Source organism: Danio rerio, chromosome 10 (assembly GCF_052040795.2).
Source record: "Danio rerio strain M-AB ecotype USA chromosome 10, GRCz13ab, whole genome shotgun sequence".
NCBI lineage: Eukaryota > Metazoa > Chordata > Actinopteri > Cypriniformes > Danionidae > Danio > Danio rerio.
Genome location: NC_141030.1, coordinates 15,734,808 through 15,752,848, shown reverse-complemented (window position 1 = coordinate 15,752,848; position 18,041 = coordinate 15,734,808). Strand labels below are relative to the sequence as shown.

The window sequence follows — 18,041 nt, the reverse complement described above, 5'->3', positions numbered from 1 at the left end:
AAAGTTTCATGATGTTACTTACCTTTTTGATTATTGAAAATACATAAGATGTCCAGTAAACAGCCTATTGTTATAACGGCATAAAAAGATGAAGTTATTAGAATATTATAGAATAGGACATCCCAAAACAGTTTATTTTTCATTCATTCATTCATTCATTCATTCGATCATTCATTCATTCATTCATTCATTCATTCATTCATTCATTCATTCATTCATTCTTTCTTTCGTGAGGGCATTTTACTATTAGTCCCTCTCTTTAATAATTACACAATAATCATATCAGTAAATATCACAGCTCATCTACTAGTCTTACATAGTGACAGTGTGGTCATGCAGTGCATTATGGGTAATCCCCCTACTGAGTGAATGGTGAGCTGACTGATAGGAGGTCTAGTAGTGACTTTGCTCTTCTGTAGAGCAGCTCATGTTTAATGCACAGGCCTGCTGAGCTCTGAGTATTGATTTGTAAATGCACGCCATGTGTGTTTATCCGGCTAAGATTCTCAGCATTGTTTCAGGAGCCGCATTTGCATAAAGCAAAAGCTCAGGAGTGAGAGAGAGAGAGAGAGAGAGAGAGAGAGAGAGAGGAGAAGGTGATGAGCTGTAGTTCAGACATGAAATAAAGGCGGGGGGTTGGCAGACAGATAGAGGAAGTGATGTAAAAGTGTCAGCTGCAGATGATTGTTATTGTTGAAAGGACAATCACCAACATTTGTATAATCAATTGTTTATTCATTCATTCATTCATTCATTCATTGGGATTTGGTGTTTGGTTGGTCTGGTTTTTGTTAATATTTTTGTTGTTTATTAAAAAGTGGTTGCTGTATGGCGTTTATGTGGTTTGTTTGCTTGTTTATCTTTACTATTCTGTTTATGTCGTGCTATTATTTTTGTAATTTGTTTGTCTTCATTTAATTATTCCTTCATTCAATAAATTTATGAATGTTTACTATATTTTTGCTGTTTATATTTTTATGTTTATTTATTTTTTGTTTGTTTATCTTCTAATTATGTGTGCCATTTTTATTTATTTATTTTTATTTGGTAAGTTATTCATTCATTCATTCATTCATTTATTCGTTCATTCATTCAATCATTTATTCATTCATTCATTATATTATTTATTTATTTTGTAAATTCATTCATTTATTCATTCATTTATTCATTCATTCATTCATTCATTTATTCATTCATTTATTAATTCATTATATTATTTATTTATTTTGTAAATTCATTCATTAATTCGTTTATTTATTAGATTGATTGTTTGTGAATTTATTACATTATTTATCTATTTTTTCATTCATTCATTTCCTTATTAATAAATGATTTTTTATTCCTTAATTGATTCATTCCTTTATTTATTAGATTGATTATTTGTTTGTTTGTTTGTTTATTTATTAGATTGTTTAAGTATTTATTAAACTGTTTATTTATTTATAAAATTCATTGTTGTTTGATTAATTGAGTCATTCCTTTATTTATTAGATTGATTGTTTATTTGTTTATTGAATATAGTATTTATTTATTTATAAAATTATTTGCTTATTTAATTAGTTCATTAATTTGTTATATTGATTGTTCATTCATCCATCCATTCATTCATTCATTCATTCATTATATTGTTTGTTTGTTTATTTATTCATTTATTTTTTATTTTTTTAGATTGATTGTTTATTTATTAATTTATTCATACCTTTATTTATTGACTTGTTTGTTTCTTTATTATTTATGTATTTATGTATTTATTTATTTATTTATTTATAATATTTATTTATATTTATAGATTGTTTATTTATTTATTTATTAAATTGTTTATTCATTTATTAAATTGATTGTTGATTGGTTGATTGATTCATTCATTCATTCCTTTATTAATTAGATTGATTGTTTATTTGTTTGTTCATTTATTAGATTATTTATTAATTAAGTTGATTGTTATTAATTTATTCATTCATTTATTCATTCATTTTTATATTTATTGTTCATTCATTCATTAAATTAATTGTTTGTTTATTTATTTATTAGATTGATTGTTCATTTATTCATTTATTCTTTCATTTATTATATTGTTTATTTATTTATTTTTATTTATGTGTTAGATATTTTTTTCATTTATTTTATTATTTATTACATTTATTGTTTATATATTCTTTTATTAATTTATTTGTGTTTATGAAAACTTGTTATTTGTTTGTTCATTTCTTAATTATTCACTAATCTTTGCTTTTTTGTTTTATTTTATTTTGTTTATTAGTGTTTTCATTGTTTTGTTATTATTTGATATTTCTTTGTAGTTTTAGTGTTGTTATTTCTTATGTTGTTCTTGTAAGATTATGTTTGTTAAATTTGTTGTACGTGCATTGTTGCGTGTTGTTTATTGTTCTATTTGTTATGGAGTTATTTGTTCTATTTGTTATTGTGTGAAGTTATGAATCTGTTGTTGATGTTGTTTGATGTTCTAAATGTCGTTTGACCTTTTTGTTGTTTGCAGTATTTAGTTTACAGTGTTTAAAACATTCTGTTTATGGTCTGATTTTGTTGTAATGTATGGATTTATGTATGTCTCAATGTATTGATGTACTTATACAGTATATGTTTTTTTTTGTTTTTTTTTTGGGTTTGTCGGTTATTCGTTAGTTCATTTATTAGTTTTTACTGATTCATTTAATCCCAAAGACCCCTTTACAAAGAGACTTAGAGCTTTACAAATATACAAACAATCCTTACATCTATGAGCACGTTTGTACAAAACAATTATTTAACCTTTGTTTAGATTTGTCCAGATACCAGCCAGGACTGTACATGTTAAATTGCCTTACCCACAAAGATTTGTCAAAATTCTGTAATCCTACTAAATGCCAGAAGAAAGAAAATATGGCTAAAGACATCTAATTTGCATATCAAATACCTCTTCCAGACAATAATGAGATTAAAAATAATGCCAATTGAGATTACACTTCATTTGAATCTCCTCTTCAGACTCTTTATTGATTATATTGTAAGTAAGTATGCCAGCTATCTCGCAATAGAGTATTACTTAAGTATTTGTAGAATGTTGGGTTAAAGTGTGGGTTAAGAGAATAAAATGATGTACTAAAAATGTGTATTAAACACAGACAGGGGTGCATTTCCCATACAATGACATAACTCCTGGCTAAACTATCACAGTACAATGCATTGTTTGGGAAAAGAATGTAATGGAGAGTGTTTTCCAAAACTGTAGTTTCTCAGTCGCAGATCCATCATTTGAATCACATTAGTTATAACGTAAAACGCCCATAATGCACTCTAAACGGGGTGGAGTAACAACTTCTTTCAAGAAAAACCCTATAATTTTTTGTGCAAATTATTGTTTTACATGCATTCACATTTAAAAAAAATCCAGAATTAGTTTTGATGAAAACATACACTCATTTTCCATTTTAATTGAAATATATGTAAACGGCACGTTTAGGGTGTTCCCTGCAAATATTATTGTGAATATTCTATTTAAAATCACTTAGCTAACATGTATTCTAATCTCATATATAAATCATATAAATTGTTAATTGTTGTAAGACTAATTTACAGTAGGCTATTTATTAAGAAATAAAAGACATACTACTAATACTACTACTACTACTACTACTACTACTACTAATAATAATAATAATAATAATAATAATAATTATAATAATAATCATTCATTAATTTTCTTGTCGGCTTAGTCCCTTAATTAATCCGGGGTCGCCACAGCGGAATGAACCGCCAACTTATCCAGCAAGTTTTTACGCAGCGGATGCCCTTCCCGCCGCAATCCATCTCTGGGACACATCCACACACACACATTCACACACACTCATACACTATGGACAATTTAGCCTACCCAATTCACCTGGACTGCAGGTCTTTGGACTGTGGGGGAAACCGGAGCACCCACGCGAACGTAGGGACAACATGCAAACTCCACACAGAAACACCAACTGAGCTGAGGCTCGAACCAGCGACCCATCGACCTTCTTGCTGTGAGGCGACAGCACTACCTACTGTACTGCGCCACTGCTTCACCCTATAATAATAACAATAATAATAATAATAATGCTTCTAACTACAGCTCTAGAGGTGTAGTTGCACGCATACAAGTTTGTGACGCAGTTTGCAAATGTTTATTAGAACGATGGATTTGGGAAACGCCAAATCAACAAACTATGTTTGTAACGACTAAACTTGCGACCTTAGTTAACTAACGATGGTTTTCAGAAATGCACCCCAGGTTGTCAAATACTTCTAATTACCACAAAGGTGCAAAGGTATTTATATTTTTAAAAAAATGTAATAATTCACTAAAAACCTATGTCAGACCCCCTTGTTTTTTGTGATTTTTTGTACGTTTTGAACGTTGCATACGCAGCGCTCGTGATGTATTTGAGTGTCTTTCGAAAAATGATGTCTCACCTGCACCCTCACAATCAAAACATTTGGGGGGGGGGGGGGGTCTGGCTGGTATTATAATGTTCGTCAATGTGATACATTATTTTGTAGGGATGTAACAAATATTGTAAATACCGTCATACCGCAATAGTAATTTTTTTCAATATTACCGTAGGCACATAACTCAATAAAACTATATTTCTGAGAAAAGTTTGCTTAGGCGAATTAAGCGAACGAGAGGTAGTGGGAACTACAATTCCCATCAGCCTAGGCGTGGCCATCTTCCTTTGCAGGCTGATGTCACTACAGATCCAGTAATGCGGAAATAGAGTGTGTCGCTAGTAGCGGGGAAGAAAAAGAGCTGGAAATAATCGAACCTTAAGCGGGTTTTAAATCGGATGTGTGGAAGCATTTCAGTTTCTTTCTAAAAAGATACAAAAAAGGAGAAAAGGTGACAGACAAAGAAAAAAAGCAATATGCAGGCACTGCCAGACTGTGGTGAAATATAAGTCGGGGAATACAACTAAAAACAGTCATGGGGACTGCAGAACACGGCTCACTTGTTAGATTGATGCAGACATTGACTTGTACCGCAAAGAGACCTCTATCTCACACATGCCTTGTCCTCTCAAGTGGTGGAAAAACAATGCACAACGTTACCCACTACTGTCAACCTTGGCTAAATCATATCTCTATGTCCCAGAAACCTCAGTCCCAAATGAGAGGGTTTTTTTTCTGTTGCAGGGGACATGCCCAGAGATCCCAGCTTTTACCAGATTATAGTTATTTGATATTTTTCCTTAAAAAACCCATCTCTATCTAAGTGAGTGAGTGATTAAATGTTGAATGTGATGAGTTTTCAACAATACTAAATTGAAACTTTATTTTTTTATATGGTTTATTAATTTTTATAAAAATTGAAAAATTTAAGTTCCTGTTTCGAAACTTACAGATAGATGGCTAATTTGTATTTCATTGATATGTTCAGTGCTAAGATAAATAAACACTTTTGGCACTTTTTTGCGTCTTTTCATTAGTTTTGTTTTACCTGTAAATTATTCAATAAATTATGTACCGTGCCATTCATACCGAGGTATTATCGTACAGTGAAATTCGGATACCGTTACATCCCTATTATTTTGTGTTTTTAGGTGTATTATGGTAAGGGAACTCTAACGCATGTCCTATGTGTGACATGAATGAGGTCAGATGCTTCAGAGAGTGAAATCTGAGAGAAAGTATGATCGTGGATAAAAATAAGAGTTATTTAACCCCTTATACAATGGCGTAATCGCTACCATTTTATATCCTTTCTTATATATATATACATACAACAGTTCTGTCTGGGTCTTGAATCTGATTGGCTGATAGCCGTGATATATTTAAGTAATATCAGCACCTGTAAAGCCTTTTTACCCTTTGTGTAATACTCCGCCCACATACAACCAGCAAAAAGCAGACACTACAGATCTAACTACAGATCTTGGCCTGCGGCCTCGTGCCAACGCACGCCTCCCACCAGTGCCAATATACAGCCATATCGCACTGCTACTCGTGTCATATTGCTCATATATATATATATATATATATATATATATATATATATATATATATATTTTTTTTTTTTAGCAAAATTGTCCGCACATTTTTAGGAATTACTGTCTCAAAATCACAAAAATAAAATAAAATAAATAAATAATGAAAAACTAGGGGGTCTGCTATGTTTTGCTGCTGATTTACTCATACTCAAGCCATCCAGTATGTAGATGATTTGTTTTGTTCTATAACAGAACATTAAATAATATTTTAGCTAAAACTGTCATCTTTGGTGATTCTTAAACATGCAAAAGCTAACAGCACTTCCCCAAAAACATGTACAGGGAAACAAAATACATCTGCCTCCCAATTGTACTTTGTAGTCTTATTAAGCCAAAACTATAGTCTCGTTTACATCAATAACAACATTATTACATTGAAAAATCAGACACTTCATTAAGGCTTAAGTCTTTGTGATACATAATTTCCCTTTGCATTGGTGTATTTTTAAATAGCGTTCAGGGTATTGCGAGCATATGTCAGTGTGTGTTCTTACACGCTCGTGTGTGTGTGTGTGTGTGTGTGTGTGTGTGCGCGCGCCCGCGTGCGTGCGTGTGTGTGTGTGTGTGTGTGTGTGTGTGTGTGTGTGTGTGTGTGTGTGTCTGGCAGCGCACACTTCCTTCAACAGTGGCTAGGGGGTGCATGTGGACAGAGGAAAGCCACACTAATATATTCCTCACTGGCTGCTGTGAGTGAGCTGGTCACATGGGGAGCCAGTGCGAGTTTAAAAGTGCTTTGGTTTCCCTTCAGCCAGTGCAGCGCGAGCCTTTGCTTGAGACACACATACACACAGACATACAAACACACACACACACATACACACACCAGACGCCTTTGCCTGGAGAAGAGCAACTTTCTGTACTGGAGCTTCCTGATATAAACAACCACGCACACACATATGCACACACACACACAAACACTCATTCACATCTGTGTGCAGCTATAGAGGACAAGACATTGAGGAGCAGAGGAAGATAAGGAGGGAAGCATTACGCTTTTAAGTAAGTACCTTCATTCTAGCTCTTCTGTGCAAACTGTCAAGTCATTTTTTTGTTATTTTACATTTCAGTTGTGCAAAGTGCATTTGGTTTTTGTGCTTTGAGGAACATGCAGGGATGGATTTTGATTATTTTTTGGAAGACATTGGGATCAACAATTGATTGGGAAATCTGTCCTAAAGGATTACTCGCCATTGACTTGAGGTTGAAGCTGGTGTGACAGTTGTTGGTGAAGCCGCAGCGTCCCTCCGCTGCACGTGTTAGAAGGATGCTAGCGTATTAGACAGCGAGAAATGTGATTCATGCAGCCTCACTCCGGGAAGGAGGCAAACAAAGTGGCCGCTTCGCCGGAGAAAAGAGAGAGACGGGGGTGAGGATTCGGGTACGGAGGAATGGGAGAGAGAGAGAAAGACGGGCGACCGAGTGAAAGTGGGGAGGTTTTGAAAAGGTCTGACACTGGGCAGACAATTAGCCCCGGCTTCTGTTATCTGTGCCTTTTCTGTTGCCGCTGCCCTGAAGGCGCGGGTCAAGGGAAGAGCTGACCCAGTGTCAACACTCCTGCATGGAAGCCATTATCAGGACCTGATTGATTAGTTTTAGCGGAAATCTCCTCATCTCCTCCTCCTCCTGCTTGGGCTGACGCTTTTTTTTGTTCTTTGGCTGGGCTTGTATCTTGCAGGTTCCCCTGTCTTAACTTTTCTTCATCTGTCTCTTGGACTTTCTTTATTGGTACAATCAAAGTCAAACATGTCTGGTAGCATTTTTGAAAGTCTGTCACTCTATTTAGCATGAACTGAATTATTGGTAGGGTATTACCTAATCCTATGGTCATATATTGTGTGTACACACGATAAAGTAATCATAGATATTGCATAAATTGGATAACAACTAATTTTTATTAGTGAACCTATTCATGAACCTAACCTTAAGCCATGTAGTTACCTTATGTAACCTGGTGCTTATACACTGTACACATTAAGTACACATATTGTGAAATGAAGTTAAACTATTATTGTTATTAATATTATTTTGCCAATGTTTTGTTTGTTTGTGTTAAAAAAGCTATATTATATATAGTACAATAATTAGTTAACATTCGTCAGCATAAACAATGAGCAGTGCTGTTAACTATTCACAAACCATTAATTTGGCTATGACTTTTAGCTCAATAGACTACTACTTGCTGCTTATTAATAGTTAGTAAAGTAACAGTTGGGTTTAGTTATTAGATACGATGAAAGATGTGAAACAAACCCTACTTTTCAAGTACAAACTGTTAATATTTTAATAATAAGCATGCAATAAGCATGTAGTTATTAATGTAAAATATGTATTATGTTTACATTATTCCATCATTAACACATTCATGTTTACGATGAAAGTTTAACATTAACTAAACCACTGTGATTTGTTTGTTAGTGATGCTTAATGCATTAACTATTGTCAACAAATAGAAAAGTGTTACCTAATTTTCTTCCGATTGTGTCCTTAAAACATTCCTGACAGCTTTCATGGGATTCCCCTTCTTTTTCTGCATATTTACTGACTTTTTGGGATGCGCCATCCATTTATTGGTGGGTTAAAACTCTTTATGTGTAACACAGGGACATGCTGCGGGGGTAAAGCCTCTTTCTGTTTGGCTTTAAAGACTCTGCCCTCCTCACATTAGCCCAAAGGGGGGTCAGCTTAACTCCGGCAGGGTTGACACTGCCTTAATGACGCCCTGTTTCATGCCTTATTGAGAGCGGTGACTGAATGGCTGCCGGACACCTACTTTTCTTTTTAAATGAGGGTCTCTGCTTTCTCTGGGCAGTGTTTCAGTTCGTAAAGCTATCACTAAAGAGGCTCTCGCTGTCATCTGAGCAGCCTGTAGCTTGGCACCTGGTTTTAGTTTGAGTCCGTCCTCACAAACGCAGTAAAAGAGCAACACGCGTCAGTCCGGGAGCTTGTGGGGATGTAAATAAAACGTTGCAGGCTCAATAAAACAGTGCAGCGCACGTGCTACGTTTGGTGTAATTGAATTAATGCTCTGCCATTGGCAGATTAAGGTCGCCTTTGGGTCTGGAATCCTGGTAGGGTTCCTCTTTCGCAGGGTGTGATTCGAGACCCCATGCTCACGTTCTTAGCTGTAATCTCTCTGTCCTGCCCCGGAGCTGTGTTTATGATTCAAACAGAAGAAAAGTAAAATAACACCAGCATAATATTTCCCTTAACATACTTACCCCTTGGATAAACATCCTTAAACAGATGTCAGAACGCTGGCTGATCACAGACAACGGGGGCTGCCGATGCTTTCTTCCCCAACATACACAAATTCGACAAATTAGAAGCTGGTGCTTGAGGAATCTGACTTCCCGCTGGCTTTTCAGAGCCAGGAGCACACCGAGATGAAATAGACTGCAATCTTTATGAACTGAGTTGTTTAACCTGTTGTGATGTGTTGGTAATTTGCTTCTTATTCAATTATGATCTGATTGATTTATTAATCATTTCATTTGCCGTTGATTTGGCACCCGCATGTTTCATGCAGTAAATAGGAATTTTCAAGATGAGCAGTTATGTTATTTCTTTGACTCTTCCAATTTAGCCCTTCACTGAGCTAACTAATGTGATGTTGCCACCGTTTGATATTGAGAATGTGGATGCCGCCAACCCCATGCGCTACATTAGTATTCATTAAAATGCATTTAACTGTAAGAAGTCTTGTTTGTACTTCCACTTGGGTCTTTAAGGAGAAATGAATATTTAAATATTCTATACACAGAAAGAGGCCATTTGGACTACATTTACATTTCTAAGGAAATGCTTGTGCTTTTGTATTGGATCTTAAAGTGTATTTTGTTGTTGTTTTTTTTAAAAGGGTAGGTGTTGTGTATTAGTATAGTATGTGCCACTTCAGTTTTGTCTTTAACATAGCATGCTTGCATATTTAATTTTTCTAACTGCGCAAATGTGCACCTTGTACTTATTTAATTTAATCTTATAATTAATTTTATTTAACTGCATTTTTAATGCTCTATATAGTTAGTCCACAAGGCGGCAACACTGAGTTGTCTGTTTATTCACATTCAACGATGACAACAACAAGTGACAGCTAGTGGGGAAGCAACAAAAAACAGACAGCTTAATTGGTTGGTTGAGGGGTTTACATGATATATGCAACTCTAGTTGTGTACATTAATATACAACTGCATCAAGCAAACTTGCAGAAAAAATTATCCATTTGAGAGTTGATTTCATAATCATTTGTAAATGCTTTGCAGGACTTGCAAAATCTGGTAGTCCGAAGTCCCGGGGCTATTGTTTTTTTCTGCCAGGCTACCAAAATCTATCCATATAAACATATTAGCCCTGGGACTTGAGGCTGCCAGATTTTGTTAGCCATGCTTTGTGTGCCATCCTTTGTATTGTATACAGTTTACAGTATCAGTTTTTTCCTACATAGAAATAAAGATACGCGAGCTGTTACTGGGATGGTACCTTTTCAAAAGGTACAAATTTGTACTTGACGGGTCCATGTTAGTACCTCAAAAGTATATATTAGTACCTGAAAATTTAAAGAGGAACGCTTTTGTACTTTTTAGGTACTAATATCATGTATCCTCGAGGTACTGATATGATCTTTTAGGTCCGATTTTGTACCTTTTTGAAAAGGTGTCACTCCATTGTAGGGTTGTAACGGTATGAATTTTTCACGGTATGATAATCGTCTAAAACAATACCACGGTTTGACGGTTTCGCGGTATACGGTATGTTACAAATGTTACAAAATAATAGAACAGTGAAGCAAATTTGACTTTTTCCAAATAATATATTTTTAGTTACTATAAACAACACCACTTACAATGAACAAATAAAAATAAGAAAATAGTAAATAATGTGTCAAAGTCCAAATAAAGTCCAAATAAACATGGTGCAAATCCTCAGTAAAAAATAGATATAAATATTTACTATACTATAAATAGTTATATAACGAAACTAGATTCAATATGGAACACCCTTAGGTTTTATGTGCCAGCATGGATATGGTTGTCTATGGATATGGATTTGGATATGGTTGTCTGCAATGCAGACAAACAGCTGCATCTTCATTTGCGTCTTTTGAAAACAGCAAGAGCAGCAGTTCGTCTTTGCTGTGTCACTGTTTTGTCATGTTTCTGTGCTGCTGTGCATGCAAAAGTACTTAGTATGAGAATTATTTCATGAAAAACTTTTTTTTTTTGCGTTTTATTTAGCCGCGCATAAATGTATGCTTATCTCTCATTCCGTGTTGTTCAAAAAGCTTGGTCCACAAACAAAAGCGAAACCTATGCTTATTGGTTGTGATATAGCGAGTTTGAACCAATCTGGGCATGGAGGAGGGACAATGCATCAATGTATCATGTCTGATTTGTCCGGAGACAAAAATACATTCACTATGCAAATGTCAAGATCGGTTAAGTTTAATTTTGCCATCGCTTGCTTCCGTTATGGCAAGATAATGCAGACCTTTTTGAGGGTTGTAAACAATAACAGTGGTCCTAATGTATTTCCTGTTTTATATTTTTAATTTCCATAGTTCCGAGAATCCAAAAAGGTCCAGACATTGATACATAATGTTATGATAGCTGTTTTAATGTGACAAAAAGATTGATTTGCCTCTTGTTACACTTATGAAATAGTTTGATAACAAGGAGAAAATGTTTAAGGGCCAATGACATTGCCACATTGAGATTGTCTATAGATATGCTAGCAAAAGTACATTGAAGAAAGATGGAATGAGTAAAGAAAGGTCTTTTGGACAAGTCTTAAACTAAGGTCAGTGGAAATTGTATAAGTATTAGAGAGGTGCCTGTCATCTAGTGGAGTTGCATTTTAAAAAAAAAAGTAACACACATCTAAGCCTTAACTTACATTTATCTACATCTGTTGAATGATTTAAGCAATGCGAGTTTAGTATCCATACATATTGTTCCAATTGTAGATGGATATTTTTACCTTGCTGTTCTGATTTAAATCTATTGTTTCTGCCTGGGAATGGAAAATATGCATTATTGAATCCCCTTGCCGTAACTAATTTATTGACTGTAGATGGACTGAACAAGTGTAAAGACTGTAAATACATCTATACATTTGCTCATTGGCACCTCTGGGGCTCCAAGTCAACCTCAGATCAAAGTATCCATGTTGTTAGGAACATTCAAATGTTTCCACCCCAACCCCAAATGAGTCTTACAGATTTGCCTTCACCTGAAAGTAATTAATCCCGGAGCTGCATGAAATCTGTTATTCTGACTTTTAACCCGATCCACAAAGAGTCTTCTATTACCCAAGTGGATCGTATCACTACCTGGATCATAAATACCCCACTTAACTAAAGAATGTGACCTGTTTTTCGTTCACTTACAATGAGGTGAGATAGGATAGTACAAACTGACAGGAGGAATTGGGAGGAGAAGAAGGGGGACAGGATTGGGACAAGTACCTTAGGTCAACCGCACTTAATGTTGGAGAGCTGCCCAAGAGGTTATCTGCTCATGCAGTGAAGAGATTTTCATGGGGTAGTATGACACCAAAGCAAGTTTCTCCACCCCGAACTCTATTTAAGGGGACATCTTGACCCTTGCCAAAGTAAACATAGTTTACACTGTTATTTACAGGCTGAGGGCCATCAGAGTGTCTGTGTGTCTTCAAAAGGTCAGCGAGTTGACGCTTTCACCGTTGCCTTGGAGGTAACTCGAGGTTCTGAACCTTCGAGTGTCATTTAATGACCACCTTTTTCACATTTGCACCTGTAGATAAAGATTAACTCCAGGAAAGGTGGTCCAAAGTCAGGGCACAAGGGTAATTTATACCTCAAGGCACAGTGCAAAATACAGGACAACCAGGAAATGTGGTACTAACCCAAATAACAACCCTCGAATGCCTCCAAGCGAAGAGCAGCCCAGAAAAATGCGGGAGCTCTTCTCTGGCCACGACACAGGCTTTTAATCTATTAACTGCTGATCCTTAAACTCTAATCAATGCAGGCTTTTATATTTCCATTAAACGAGAAAGGGAAATGAATAAATAAATCATGCCGTCAGAGTGGCCAGCCTCCTTCACTTGGAGAACCATCACAGACGGACCTCTTCTTAGCGTGTGCATTGCAAATCGCGTTAGCACTCTGGGGCAGAGTTATTTGCCCAATTTCCCTCCATCCCCTTGGCTTTTTATGGGATGTCTGCATTATTAGTGCCACTGCCTTTGATAGCAAGCACACTTGGTTATTAAGGGAAGGGGGCTGCAAAATTTGGACGAGGCGGGGGGGAGGCGTTGTGTTGACTGGGAAACGTTAATTGCATTAGCATTCCCCATTTGGCCCCTGATTGGAGTGGACTGGGGAAAATGCCAGGGTACATTTCTCTGTTTACGCCGCTGCATGGGCTACTATGAACCCTGGCAGATATTCAAGGTTGAGGGCCCCTGGACACGCCACATTTGTGGCGCCTTAGCCCTGAACGTCCTACACAAGCAGCCTGTTTCCTACTGCGAATTCAACATCTTGTATAACTTCTTGCATAACCTGTTGATGGCATAGTGAACTTGTGAATGATACCCACGTGTGAAAGCGATGAAAAACATGGAGTAATATGAACATCTGTATGCCAAACAAGTTGGGGGTAATGTTGTAAATGAGGCACAACGTAAAGCAAAAGTAATGTTGGTTAGCTAGTGTATTTTTCCCAGAATGTCAAGTAAGCGGAGCTAAAATATATTTTGGAGGACTTTTGCCCACTGTGAGTTTTCGATTGGTGGAATATTCGGCATATCATTTAGACTAATGCATTTTTTCCTATATATACTGTGCTATTAAAATTATTGCTTACAATTTAGATTTATACCAATTGATGAGTTCAACAAAAGCATATCAATGACTTAATTGATTGACTGATTGATTAGGCCTGTCACAATAATCAGTATATCGACTTATCGCACAATACATGGACATGACCTTAAACGTTTTTGGTGATGCAATATATATATCACCCATACATAAAAAAACAATTCTAGCAACATATTAGCCCAGGATATGCATTTTTGCATTCTGACTCCAATGCCTAATTATTAAATTATTAAAATGAAATTAAATGAAATATTCTTAATAATAAAATATTTTGTGTTCTTTGGAGAAGTGTACTTGCATTGTGATGATATTGTATTATCATTCTGGCATTTTATAAACAGTTGCATAAAATGGTCTTCGTTTATCACAGTATATTTTGGTGCAATATATCATACGGCAAAAGATCTATATTGTCACCGACCTATGACTGATTGATTGATTGATTGTTTGTTTGCTTGTTTTGGCAATTTTATGGTTTCTTAAATAATAAAAAAATATACAAATAACACAAAAAAGTAGTATTACAACCCAAAGTTGTGCTACTTCATTACTATACTGTAAATACTGTACATTCAATTACATTAATGGTATGTTGGCTGTTTGACTATGACTAAAAAAGTAAAAAAAAAAAAGTATATGGATAGGTAGGTAAATAAATATTTGAATATTTATTATAAACATATTTAATATTTAAGTTACAGTGATATTTTACCAAATTATTTAATAACATTTGATGACACATTTCCTAGTGATGGTTTGCGGCTGGAGGGGCGCCCGCTGTGTAAAACATGTGCTGGATAAGTTGGCGGTTCATTCCGCTGTGGCAATCCCAGATTAGTAAATGGACTAAATCGAAAAGAAAATGAATGAATGAAGGAATTTGATCAGACAAGCATAAAAATATACTACCAACCCTAAGCAAACACACATACACTATATATCACTTTCATCTATAGAAACTACTGCACATCACATTTACTTTGTTCCACAACCAGGCTTCAAATGCCATTTTTAAAAAGGCTCTCCAAGTACCACCATGCGTCTTAACATTGAACAACACTGTTAAGCTGCCTTAATGGCCAAAAAAGACTGTTTAATATTGCATAAGTCTCACTTTCTGCTCTGCAGCTATTCAATCGACAAACTCAGGCGATTAGATATTTGCGAAATCCGTTTAAAATAATCTCCTCGTCTTTTTCTCAACCCAACTCGCCAAGTTAACTCGTATTGTCACCTGGAAGCATGATTAGATTTAGAGAGTTTAAAGGCTCTTAATTGAAAACGGTGGTTGTATTAAGAGCGGTGTGAAGCCCCGCAGGTGGACTCAATCTAGCCTGTAAATCCTCCAGTTTGGGTGTGATATGATTGTTTTCTGTAAGCAGAACTGAATGAGACTTTAGCGCCTCCATCCAGGAGTCTTTTTTTTCCTCCCTTCACAGAAATTCTTTCATCTCATTAATGCGGCTTAATAGCAGCGGCGGCTTTGGAAAAGTGCACGGATTCCTCGGATGACCTTTTAAAGGGGTCGAGTCAAATTTGCCTTGATCTTTCGAGGTGAACAAGTTCATTGTGCTGTGAAAACATACTGTAACAAGAGGGGGCAAAAAATAAGACATTTTTTTCTTCTCATTTCTAGATGACTATTATCTTTATGCACAGATGAAATATTTTTTATTGTAAGAGAAATGTATAGAAAAGTCTTAAGAATAAAAAAAAAAAAACATTTTCAAACACAAATGACTCTGTATGTTTATTTTCAAGTTATAAATACATACATATTAGTTAGTAAGTAAGTATTAGCTAGTTAGTAAATATTAGTTATAAACAATAAAAATAAACAAAATTAGTAAAAAAAATAAATAAATATCCAAACAAATACATTAAAATAATGTATTATAATAAGAATTCAGAAAATAAATAAATAAACAAACTTTCAATGACAAATTAATTTGTATGCTTATTTGCAAGTTGCAAGTTTACCAAATAAATAAATAAATAAATAAATGAATAAATAACACACTTATAAAGGCAAACATATAAATAAAGCCAGCATGTTAGAAAAAAGGATTATCAGCAATTAAATAAATTAATACAAAAAATATAAAATAAATAGATAAACGAACTTTCAACGACAAATTCATTTGTATGCTTATTTGCTAAGTTTTAAATTTAACAAATAACTAAATAAACAAATAAATACCCAAACATATGAATAAATATAGCATGTAACAAAACAAATGATCAGCAAAGAAAAAAATAAAAAAATAAAACATAAATAAACAATAAACAAACAAATACAAATATTTTTTTTTCAATTTTATTAGTTATTTTTATTATTTATTTATTTGTTTATTTATTTATTCTATTTTATTTTTATTTATTTATTTTTATTTTATTTATTTATTTTATTATATATTCATTCATAGATTTAAAAAAAAAAATTATTTAATTTTCACCAGGTGTCAGTTACATCGTAGACAGATACTGCACTTCTATTAGCTCTGAAAGCAGTGATTTTCAACTCGTCAAGCCTGGCCGAAGCAAAATCAATGAGTTCTAGCATATGGATCATATGAAGTATTGGCGATATGTAAGGACTCTGAGTGTCCAGGTGGCTTAAACTACTTTCTTAATGAGCACCAAATGACAACATCTCATCAGCAGATGGCAAACGTTAAAAGAAAGCCATTCACTTTGAGTCTGTCTTTGCCGTGTTTTTAGAAATAATTGGACTGTGATTACAGTGAAATGCCATGCTGAGATCTTGACATCATCAAGCTGACGATATTTTCAAAATGAGGACGTCCCGCTGTTTGCTCATTAGGGGTTTTATCTGACGAGTGTGGATGCATATATAAATACTGCACACACATGTATATATAATTTAATTGTTATTTTATTTTTATTGAAAAAGCTTTGCATAAATCAGTTGTAATGCTGCATATAATTGTTCTTGATTACAGTGATCTGTAAAATATTACGATTGTGATAGCTATTATTGGCGATACATATGATCGCATATACATTAGTAATGTTATGTGATACATGTTTTATAAGTTATTCTATGATCCAGAAAGCAGATATTAACACTACAGAGGGTGCGCTTTGCTTTATAGTTCTAACAAACATTCTTGAACACTATTTCATTGAATAAAATATCTTCACTGAAAAGAAGATGAAGAAAAAAAAAATGCTGGTTTTTATACAATGTCCTGTCAGAAATGGCTAGTACCTTTTTAATCCTGAAATGGAAAGGTAAACATCAAACATAATATACTGCTGGAAGGTAGAATGAAATCTTTCTAGTTTCTAGTCAAATATAACATAATTTTACAACTTATAGTTTTTACATTATTTTATTTTGTTTTATTTAATATTTTTAAAAGTACATAGTTTATTTCTGCCTTCATTTATTTTATTTATATTGTGTATATGTATTGTCAGACTTGTCAAAAAAATAACAAGAAAAAGACAGAAATTGCAAAATGAAATATCATTGTTACTTTATGCATCATTTATTGTTTTATGCATCATTTACTGGTAGAAACTGATATCCAAATAAATTATTAGTATTATTTTTATAAATAATCTTACAGGTAAATAATAATACTACATAAATAAATAAATAAATAAATAAATAAAGTAAGTAAATATTAAATAATTAATTAAATAAATAAATAATTAAATAATTAATTAAATAAAAAAATAAATTAATCTAGCATAAATAATATGCATGGTTGAACATTGTATTACCCATATTTTTACATTTTATTTTCACTAAAGTTATTTTAAATATTAAAGCACACATTTTGTTTCCATTTAGCATTTTCAGTTTGACTGACAATACCAAGTTCTCTCTCTCTCAAAAAGGTATTGATTATTTAAAATAGCGATAATCTATCTCACAGCATAGTCTATTGATTCTTATCCTCCTCGAACCAAATAAATGATTATTTACTGTTTCTCCTCGTCCTAATCACCATAATGAAGTAGTGCAGTTTGATTGGAAGTAGTTAATCTGCTTAGAGAAATGGCATCCTTTACGTCTCTGTAGTCATAATTATTCCTCCTTTACTCCGCAGGGAGGCAGTTTCCTTAAGACTTTCATTAATTATGACACAAACCATAACTCTTATCTCGGCAATAGAGCTCAACAATACATTTAC

At 34.1% G+C, this 18,041-nt stretch overlaps 1 protein-coding gene and 1 long non-coding RNA gene across 2 annotated transcripts in view; one reads left to right on the top strand and one right to left on the bottom strand.

Moving 5' to 3' along the window:
• The first annotated feature begins 6,767 nt into the window (after nt 1–6,767).
• cntfr (ciliary neurotrophic factor receptor) overlaps nt 6,768–18,041 on the top strand; it is a 330,293-nt gene continuing 319,019 nt past the window's right edge. Inside the window, 1 exon segment of the mRNA NM_001098242.2 lies at nt 6,768–7,013. The gene's annotated coding sequence lies outside the window, so the exon portion shown is untranslated.
• Nucleotides 6,799–11,090, bottom strand: LOC147842003 (uncharacterized). Its single transcript, XR_015500885.1, has 2 exons — nt 10,491–11,090; nt 6,799–10,064 (listed from the first exon to the last, which is right to left on the bottom strand). It is a non-coding gene; the product is annotated as an uncharacterized LOC147842003 (long non-coding RNA).